Here is a 9,230-nt window from a genome sequence, read left to right as displayed (position 1 = left end):
ACATGGGCATCCTTCAATCGATCTTCTAACGACACACAAGTTGAACCGAATGACACAAATTTCAGCACGGCGTTGCCAACCAAATAATAAGCCATTTATGTCAGTATTTTGTTTTCCGGATCCCATGGTAATGCATGTGTTTCCCTTTGGTGGCATATTGCTGCATCTCTCGTGGAGAAGTACCGTTGTAGTTTGTTGCACCTTTTTGCTAGTACCGCAAGCAATACCAATACAACTCCACTTACTCCATGATCGAAAACTTTGTCCATGTCAGCCTTTCCCCGAAACATCCGGCGGGTATCTCTATCATACTCTTGGAACGGCGACAATCCACCGACATGAGTGAGCGCACCGTCGGCAAGCTCCTCATCCCATGCTATGTCCTTGAAAGGCCTTTGAGTTAATCTCTCCTCCGCGAGAACACAAGTCGAGCTCCAAGAAAATTGACACGCCATCCACATATGTGAGCACCTCGTCGGGCCTAGACACATCCTCAAATAGCTACTCGCATCACACACCTCACTTGTAGAATCCAATCCCTCCTCCATAAATATTGACAAGTCTCCAACGAGATAGGGAAGACTTCACCCTCCACGCTTGCCTCACACAAACTGAACCGCTGCTCAACTGTATCATGTGTCTCGAATCCCCAATAGCAAAGCTTGCTTCCACGGCGTTCATGAATTGGAACCAGCCATCAACAGAGTTGATGCAACCCGTGTGTGTGATACCAATCGCCAGCGATACCCTCCATGTGCGGTCTGCGTAAGTAACCCATAGGCATTCATGTATATTGAAGGTCATGAAGAATTCGAGGCACTTGACTCGCCAAAGCCGTGGGTTGTTGCCGTTCAAGCGAGGGAAGGAAGTTCTGCGGACGTAGTGGACACCGATTTTCTTGGTGCTCCTCCACTTGAAACAAAGGACCACGAGTCCTATTGGCGTCAACTTTACAAGCTCGTGCACCGTAAACATCCGGACGCCTTGTGGGGACATGCGTCGAGCAGCTCCGCATGCGTGTTCATGCCGGCCCGCCCACACCTTGCGGTGTGCAGTTCCCGACACCGCGATGACGTCGTAGCAGCGAGGTGTGTCATGTCGCCGCTTGGGAACACAAGGTCAGCATGGCCATTGTCGATGTAGTGGCCTCGGAATTTTTCTCAAACACGTGGTGGGCATGGCGGAAGCAACGACGGAATCCGCGTGTTGATCCCCAGCACCCGCATGACCGGAACCGCGGAGAAGAGCGAGAATGAAGAAGGCTTGGTCTTCGCTCGCTGCTCAGTACTCGACCCGCGCGCGGACATCGGCGTGGTGGCGACGATGGGTGCGAGCGCCGCCGTCATCTTCTTCGAATCCACTAGCATCCGGTCCCGCCTAGCGGCCATACGGCCAAGCGTCATGCTGATCCGCCTCAAGGTCTTGTTGATGGCGCTCAAGCTCGCCTCCGTCGTCGGTGTCGCCACCTCCATCGCTTGGGCACTGTCCGATCAAATGGGGAAAAAAATTGTGGCGGCTATTTTTGTGGATTTTTTTGGTGGAGAATCCCTAGCTCTGATACCAAGTTGTCGCACCCCGTTGCCGCGGCATGGATCGGGGCGTAGAGGTCGATACAATGGTGGCTTGTGGTAGCCACCGACCTGAGGAAGAAGAAGATCGTGGGAGAGCAAGAGATGGACGAGGAGGAAGAGAGAGAACCGGACGTGGTTCGGCTTCATTTCATTTTTCTTTGATGCCTTCCGGCAAGCAATCGCTGCTCCATCTATTTGTAGGTACTGTCTTCGGCCGTCCATCCATGTCCAGATTAGGGCCCGATCCATCCGACAAATAAGCATACATGTACGGGTATGACATGCGGACAAGATCGTCTCCTACCACGGCGGTGCGATTTCGCCCCTTCCGCGCCGCTCTCTCCCCTTCCCCACTTGCTGCTACGATACTTTGTGTTCCCGCTCAGCGAGGGATTTGGGTCGGAATGAGGAAAAAGAGAAAAGCCCATTGAAGCTAGTGTGGGCCTCCCGAGCGAAAAAACGGTGGAAACAAGAAAACAGGGAAAAAGAAAAAACCGTGCACAAAACCGGTCAACCATGGGTGAGCCAAAACATGACTTTTTGCTGGGTGAAAATTACACGTTAGAAAATTCGAGTGATGGCGAATTAGAAAACAACCGAGTGATAAACAGCAAAAGTGTAGCTTTAAGACAATTCAGGGATCCAAGTTTGCCAAACAGAGAAGAAACTAAGCTGAGGAAGCAATCGAGCTAGTGATGGAGGGTCACGTCCTGCAAGCTGTGAGCATAGGAGATGGCAGGACTTGCTTCACTCCACGACGGCGGCATAAAGCTGTATGCGCGTATGACCAGAAGAGGGCAAGGATTGCTAGAGGGGATCCATGGAGATGAAAAAAAAAATCAGCTACCTGCAGCTCCTTCAGCGTGCACTAGCAGCTCCGCCCGAGATTGAGACACCTGAGGGTGTTAGCGTCCACAGACTAGATAGTTTGGGCGCTTCGCACGCGTATAGCTGCGAAGTCGCTTGCGCAGCCTTATCTTTGTTGGGTGGTCGAATTAGGTTCGGATAAGGAGGCCAGCCTCTTACATCGGTAGACGGCATCTTCAGCCATAAAGTGAAAAATGTGAGAGAGAAAGAGAAAACCCAAATCAGCTTTTGAGAAAAAGACACATTAATGGGACCATAACGTGGCATGCATATGTCAAAAATTTTATCCAAACCTAGTTGGACAGCTGCCTCCATTGCTCATGCCCTTAGGGGTTATGTAGACTTCTTTCTCGGATACAGACATACATTAAACCATCGCAAGCAAGTCGCTGTCCGTACGGTCATTGGCGTCCTCCGGGACATCTCCGCCGCCGGCGGCGCCGCCGTCCTGCATTGTCTCCGATGGCCTCCCCGTTCCCTCCCCTTTGTTGCGGCGGCGGCTGGAGAAATTTCACCTGACATCGTATTTGATTTGTGATTCTATATACGTATGACGTTTTTGCCCTGGGTCGGAAGACAAGGTGCGTTCGAGTTCGAGTGTTCGACCCGGACCGAGACCATTTGGCCTGTCCCGTCCCGAACCCATACGGCCGGAACCAGCCCATCCACAAGCGGAGACCTAGCCATGGCAGCCTCTCCGCAGGCGGCGGCCGCCGGCCGTCATGCGCTCAGCCGCGGGGCCGCGCCGCCGAGGCCGAGGCTTCGCTCGGCTCGGCCGGCCTCGTCGCTCGCACTCCCGCACCGCACAGGTGAGTCAGCTACCCACTCCCGCCGCTCTATTGCTTTCACCTTCACTGTCACTCGAGAGCGTCGTAAACGACGATACGGAATGATACTCGTCCCCAAATGTGAAATTGTTTGAGAAATGCCCGTTGTAGTCCTGTCTAGTTTGACTGTTTGAGGTTGTTTCTCGATTGGTGTAGCTTACTGATTGTTTCAAATTTAATTGCAATCGATTCAGTATGGCAAGCTTTTACATGTGGAATCCGAGTACAAGGGTCCTATCTCCCAACTAGATAAAAAAAGTAGAACAGGATTGCAGGCTGTCATTTTCAGCTACGGTTTGCTTCTTTGTAGCATACGCTGTTCACCTGTCAGAAATGTTTACTTGCCCCAAGCATGTCTCCTTCCCTGGAGTCAGGCAAGGAATAATCCCTAAGTGGTTGCTTGCAAAATTCTTCCATGCTTTATCCAACAAGTGAGGCAATCTCTTCATACTATAAGAGAAGCATAACATAAACTCTGTCATGTGTTACACGCTCATTCAGAGGTTGGCCATTCTTGTGGAGCACTTCCTATGTATGCTTTCCCAGCTATTACATACTCGTTCCAAACTGCATCGCCAATTTAACATGCTTTCTAACCAGTGAGCAGTTTCTTGTTTGTTCAGGACACTCCTGCCAATACCAACGGCCTTTTGCTCAACAGCTCGCGTGCGGTTAACCCCATTTGCGTCCTTGCCATCGAGAAGAAACTTTGAAGGCTACATTCCCCGCAGCTGCTCGGGTTCTGTCGTTGCAGATCTATACACGGACATCATTGCTATCTCCCTCGTCATCTTCAGCCCTCATGGTGTCCGCCCAGCTTCCCTCTTCTGATGTAGCCCAGCGGTCGGAGGAGTGGTTCGCTCTCCGCAAGGACAAGCTCACCACAAGCACCTTCAGCACCGCCTTGGGTTTCTGGGCCGGCAACAGACGGTCAGAGCTATGGAGTGAGAAGGTCTTTGGACCAAGCGACGTCAAGTTGGCGGATGCAGCCCAGTCTGCCATGGCCTGGGGAACTAATCATGAAAGCATGGCCGTAGAGCAGTACACGACCATCACAGGAAGGTCGGTGGGTTCCCTTGGTTTTGCCGTGCACACTGAGGCTAACTCTGGGTGGCTTGGAGCTTCACCCGACGGCATTCTTGGGTGTGACCCTGACGGTGGGATCCTGGAAGTCAAGTGTCCGTACAACAAGGGTAAGCCTGAGATTGCTCTGCCATGGCGTATCGTGCCATACTACTACATGCCTCAGGTGCAGGGCCTGATGGAGATCATGGGCAGAGACTGGGTCGACCTCTACTGCTGGACCCCCAACGGGAGCAGCCTCTTCCGGGTGCCTCGGGACCGTGCATACTGGGAGCTCATCCATGAGGTCCTGCGTGAGTTCTGGTGGGGCAACGTGATGCCCGCGCGGGAGCTCGTACTGCTCGGGAAGGAGGCGGAGGCAAGATCATTCGAGCCGCAGCCCAAGCATCGGCTCACAAACCTGGTGCTATATAGGAGCAGGAAAATGGCTTCTGAAGCCAAGTTGTTGTGTAGGGATGTTGGTGGCCATGTAGAATTCTTCCCATGAGCAATTCTGTCAATTGATGTACACTGTATTCTGATTATTGTTGAAATGAAATCATAAATTACTCACATATGTAGAATGTTTTCTTTTATATGGAAATGTGGGACTTCACCGACCCGGACGTTTGGAACCTGGGTGCGCGCGCACCACGTTTACGAAAAATTCAAAAAATATTATTTAAAAGTTTTTTAAAAAATGTGAAGTAAATTTTTGCATGTACATATTATGTTGATACTTACTCGTGTGAGTTTTCACGAAAAAATACCATTATGTGTGGCCTGCATAAAAATGACAAAATGTCCAAATGAGAATAGTGAATAGGAATTTGTACTATTCACAGGAATAGGAATTTACATTTTGTCATTTTTGTGTAGGTCACACAAAATGGTATTTTTTCGTGAAAACACACACGAATAAGTATCAACACAATATATACATGCAAAAATTTACTACACATTTTTTTAAAACTTTTAAATAGCATTTTTTTGAACTTTTCGTAAATGGGTGCGTCGCGCACCTAGGTTCCATTCACCATTTCCGGCCACTTCACCCCTTTCATAAAAAAATGAATTACTCACATTCATCACACCCCTTCTTTTTATTGTGGTTAAAATAGTGTAAGCTGATGTGATGTCCCCTATGATGATTCTCATGTTCTTCAGATTTACTTAAACTACTGAAACTACAAAGCAGGTAGCAGTGAATCAGGTGGGGTTCAGCCTAGCAAACATACAAACGAAATGTGGTTCTTACACATGGACGTAACTTTTCTCTCTTAACATTTGGGTTTCAGATTTCATTTTAGTTTTGGAAACAGGCACATATGGACTATTTATTGCAAAGGAACAACAAAAAGAAGGAACTGCAGTACCAAGCTTGTGGTGCATTGACATCAGAGATACCGCTAAAAAGGTTGTAAAGGATTCTGAATTTGCTGCTAACATGTACACAGTACACGTCTACCAAATCAGAAAATTTCAAATACAAATTCAAATATCAGCTCAGAAAGCTGAAGACAACATATTCAGTTGTGATGGTGTCAATATGCTGAATCCATATTATTTGCTTTTTTTTAGAGAGAATTTGTCTTTAATTGTAGGTCAAATTTTGAACCGAATTTTCAAGCCACAACACTCCCAGTGGAACCTGTTTACACTATTCCTTCTTACACCTCATGTTTTGTTGATTGAATTGATAAACAAGAGTGTTACTTTCTTCTTTTTAGATGGAGAAGATATGAGTTTTGCTTTCACATAAGAGACTACATCAAAGCTGAAATGTGGATGTATGGTTATCAAGTTGTAGTTCAAATTTTTAACCGAATTTTAATTACAAGGTTGATGTATGTTCTACATGTACCAATTTTCTTCAGATTTGTTTGGCAAACTTTTTTGCATGTAAATTTCTGACTCCAGGTGCATCAGATACGTTGTCGTCTTTGTCGATAGTGTAGATAACTTGATTACTGGGTTTCATGAGGAGGTCTGGTTTCCTAGGAGCAGGGGCTCCCTTCCTTCGCTCTTCCGTCCGGGCGCTGTTTGTTATGTTCCTTCACTCTGATTATTCTTGAAATAAAATCATGAATTACTCATGTCGATCGCACCGCTTATATTTAGTTTGGTTAAAATAGTGTAAGCTGATATGATGTCTCCTGTGACGATTCCCATGTTCTTCAGATTTACTTAAACTAGAAAGAAGGTAGTAGCAGCGTGAATCAAGTGGGTGGTCAGCCAGCATGTGGGTTTCAGTTGTGTTTTTAAAACAGCCACGCCTGGACTACTTGTTGCAGTCTTGCAGACGAATCAAGAAAACAAGGAACTACTACTACACCTCTTCCTTCATCTAATTTACCCGAGCTTGTGGTGCAGCACGTCAGGTCGGGGACATCCCATGAGAGGTCGTAAAAGAATCTGAATTTCCTGCTAACATGGACACGGTACACATCCATCACATCACAAATTTTCAAATGCAAATTGAGATCAAAGCTCGGGAAACAAAGACAACAGATTCAGTTCTGATAGTGTAAATGTGCTGAATCCGTCATGTTCAAAGAAGCTTGTCGAATTCAGTCTGAACTGAATCATCTACAATCTGATCCGCTGTCTTCTTTTCTGAATTTGGGGGAATTTTTCTTTGATTATCCAGTTGTACGTCGATATTTGAACTGAATTTCTGTGACAATGTGAAGTATGTTGTCCATGTACTCATTTTCTTCAGATCTTTTTGCCAAACTTTTTCGCATGTAAGTTTTCTGACTCCATGTGCACCAGATACGTTGTCGATAACGTAGATAACTTGATTACCGGGTTTCATGAGGTCTGGTTTCCTAGCAGCAGGGGCTTCCTTCCTTCACTCTTCCGGCCGCTGTTTGTTATGTTTCAGTTGGCCAACACGATCCCCCGTACGCAAAGCAAGAAAAGCACAGCAGCGCGACAGGTGCTGCTTGCTTCCGGGATATGGATTCCTCCTCGGACGACAAAATGGATTGCTACTCTCGAAAGTCAGAATCCACCTGCTGCTGGCCACTTCTCGGCTCTCACGAATACATTACTTTGCCTTGCCTGTGGGACAAGCAAGCTAGCTTAGCTAGTCTGAGTCGACATGATTCCAAAACCAACGGAGATCACATTTGGTGCATGACCTGTCTAGATCACACACCATTTGACCCATAACACCGTCCACCCAATAAGATCAGTGCCGCTATGCTGACATCATCAGGAAAGAACACGCAACCTTTAGTACAGAGCGTGCAGCGCCACCTCCATCGTTGCTAACGAGGACGGCACAACAGGGCAGATTTTAGCACAACGAGATATATCAGACTCACAGCCCATTTCAGAAAACCACAACCAAGGGAGCAACCAAAGTGAAGATGGCGATTGTTTGGTTAGAGCATCCCCACTCGTTGGCGCTCGCACGCCCAAATCCGGACGAAACAACCGGCCGGATTGGACGAAATAAAGTCGTGGGGAGTACCGTATTTCCAGTCGTCCACCCGGAGTTCGGCGGATAGAGTTTAAGTTCAAACAAATCGCCGTCCCGCGCTACAAGCACGGCCAGTTGATCGGCAAAAGGAGCAAAAGGATCAGCCACAGATCGGCGATCGGAGGGAAATTACACGGAGACGAGGCTCGTCGGCGCAGTCCCGGCCGCCGCACGGCGGTGTCCGACGGACCAGTTTCCTCACACGCCGTGGACGAAACGGCTGCGGCGGCCGGCGAGAAGCAGCGGCGGTGGGACGTCGAAGCAGCCGCGAGTCGACGAGGTAGATGGTGAGGTAGACCGGGTAGGAGCCGGTGGAGAAGACGAAGGACACGCCGGAGGGGCTCGGAGGATGTCGCCTGCGGTGGCCCTTGTACCAATTCCTCGTCTCCTCGTCCATCAGTTCCATGTCGCCGCCGCCCATCGGGAACGCCAAGTCCGTATTCCTCTTCTTCGCCGCCGCCGTCGTCTCTCGACGGTCGATCCGGGCGCCACCGGTTGGCGAGCATCTCCCGCCACCCGCCGTCGAACTTGTCGTTCCTTCCGTCGGCGTGCGACATCAAGTCGGCCAAGCACTTGTCGATCGACGCCTGCATCTTGTCGGCGGGACTGTCCGTCCGTTTGAGCTCCGTCGGCTTCTTCCGGCCGAGTTCGGGCGCCCTTCCGACGCGCAAGCCGCCGGCGCGTCGGGGTTGTACTGCTCGGTCTTGCTCTTCGAGAGGGTTGTGCGATTTTCCTCCACTTCTCGCAGTGCTCGAGGCGGGCGTAGACGTTGAGGAACTTGAACTGCAGGCCGGTGTCCTCCGCATACATGTCCAAAGCTCGGCGCAGCTGGGGAAAAAAGAGCACGGCGAAACGGGTCAGCTAACGACGATATACCTCGGTGATGCAGGGTCGACGGAACATACCTTTTGCTCCAAGTCATGGCCGCTGATCGGCCGTTTCTCGATCTCCTCCTGTACGCCGTGCCATTTGCTGCACGCCGTCTGCATGATCCCCCAATGGGTGGCCATTGCCTTCTCTCCCCGGTACACGTTCATGTTCGTCTTGTTGAAGTAGGGATCGATGAGCTTGCGTTCCTCGTACGCCTGCTTCACTCGAGCGCGATGAGGTGTCGAACGGCCGGTTGGCACCGATTCTGCCGTTCATGGACACGGTCATCCAAGCTTCGGCGAGGCACTCCTCTTCCTTCCCCGTCCATTTGATACGCGGTTCGGCAGGCGGCGAGTCCTTCTTCCTCTTCTTCCCTTCGACAGGTTGACGTCGGCTTGAGTTGTCTCTCCTTGTTCTTCGTCTTCTTGTTCTTCGACGGCTGGCTTCCGTCGGCAACATCCTCCACGTGAGCCTTGCGCGCTGCCACCGCCGTGCCGTCGCCCTCGCCTCCTCTTGCGTGAAGAACCCCGGGCTCGCGGCGGC

General features: G+C 49.9%; 1 pseudogene; it reads left to right on the top strand.

The window, feature by feature from the left end:
- Positions 1–3,097: 3,097 nt before the first annotated feature.
- On the top strand, positions 3,098–4,855 carry LOC124675021 (annotated as a pseudogene).
- The last annotated feature ends 4,375 nt before the right edge of the window (positions 4,856–9,230 follow it).

This window comes from Lolium rigidum, chromosome 7, assembly GCF_022539505.1.
Source record: "Lolium rigidum isolate FL_2022 chromosome 7, APGP_CSIRO_Lrig_0.1, whole genome shotgun sequence".
Classification (NCBI taxonomy): Eukaryota; Viridiplantae; Streptophyta; class Magnoliopsida; order Poales; family Poaceae; genus Lolium; species Lolium rigidum.
This window is presented reverse-complemented; position numbering and strand designations above follow the sequence as displayed.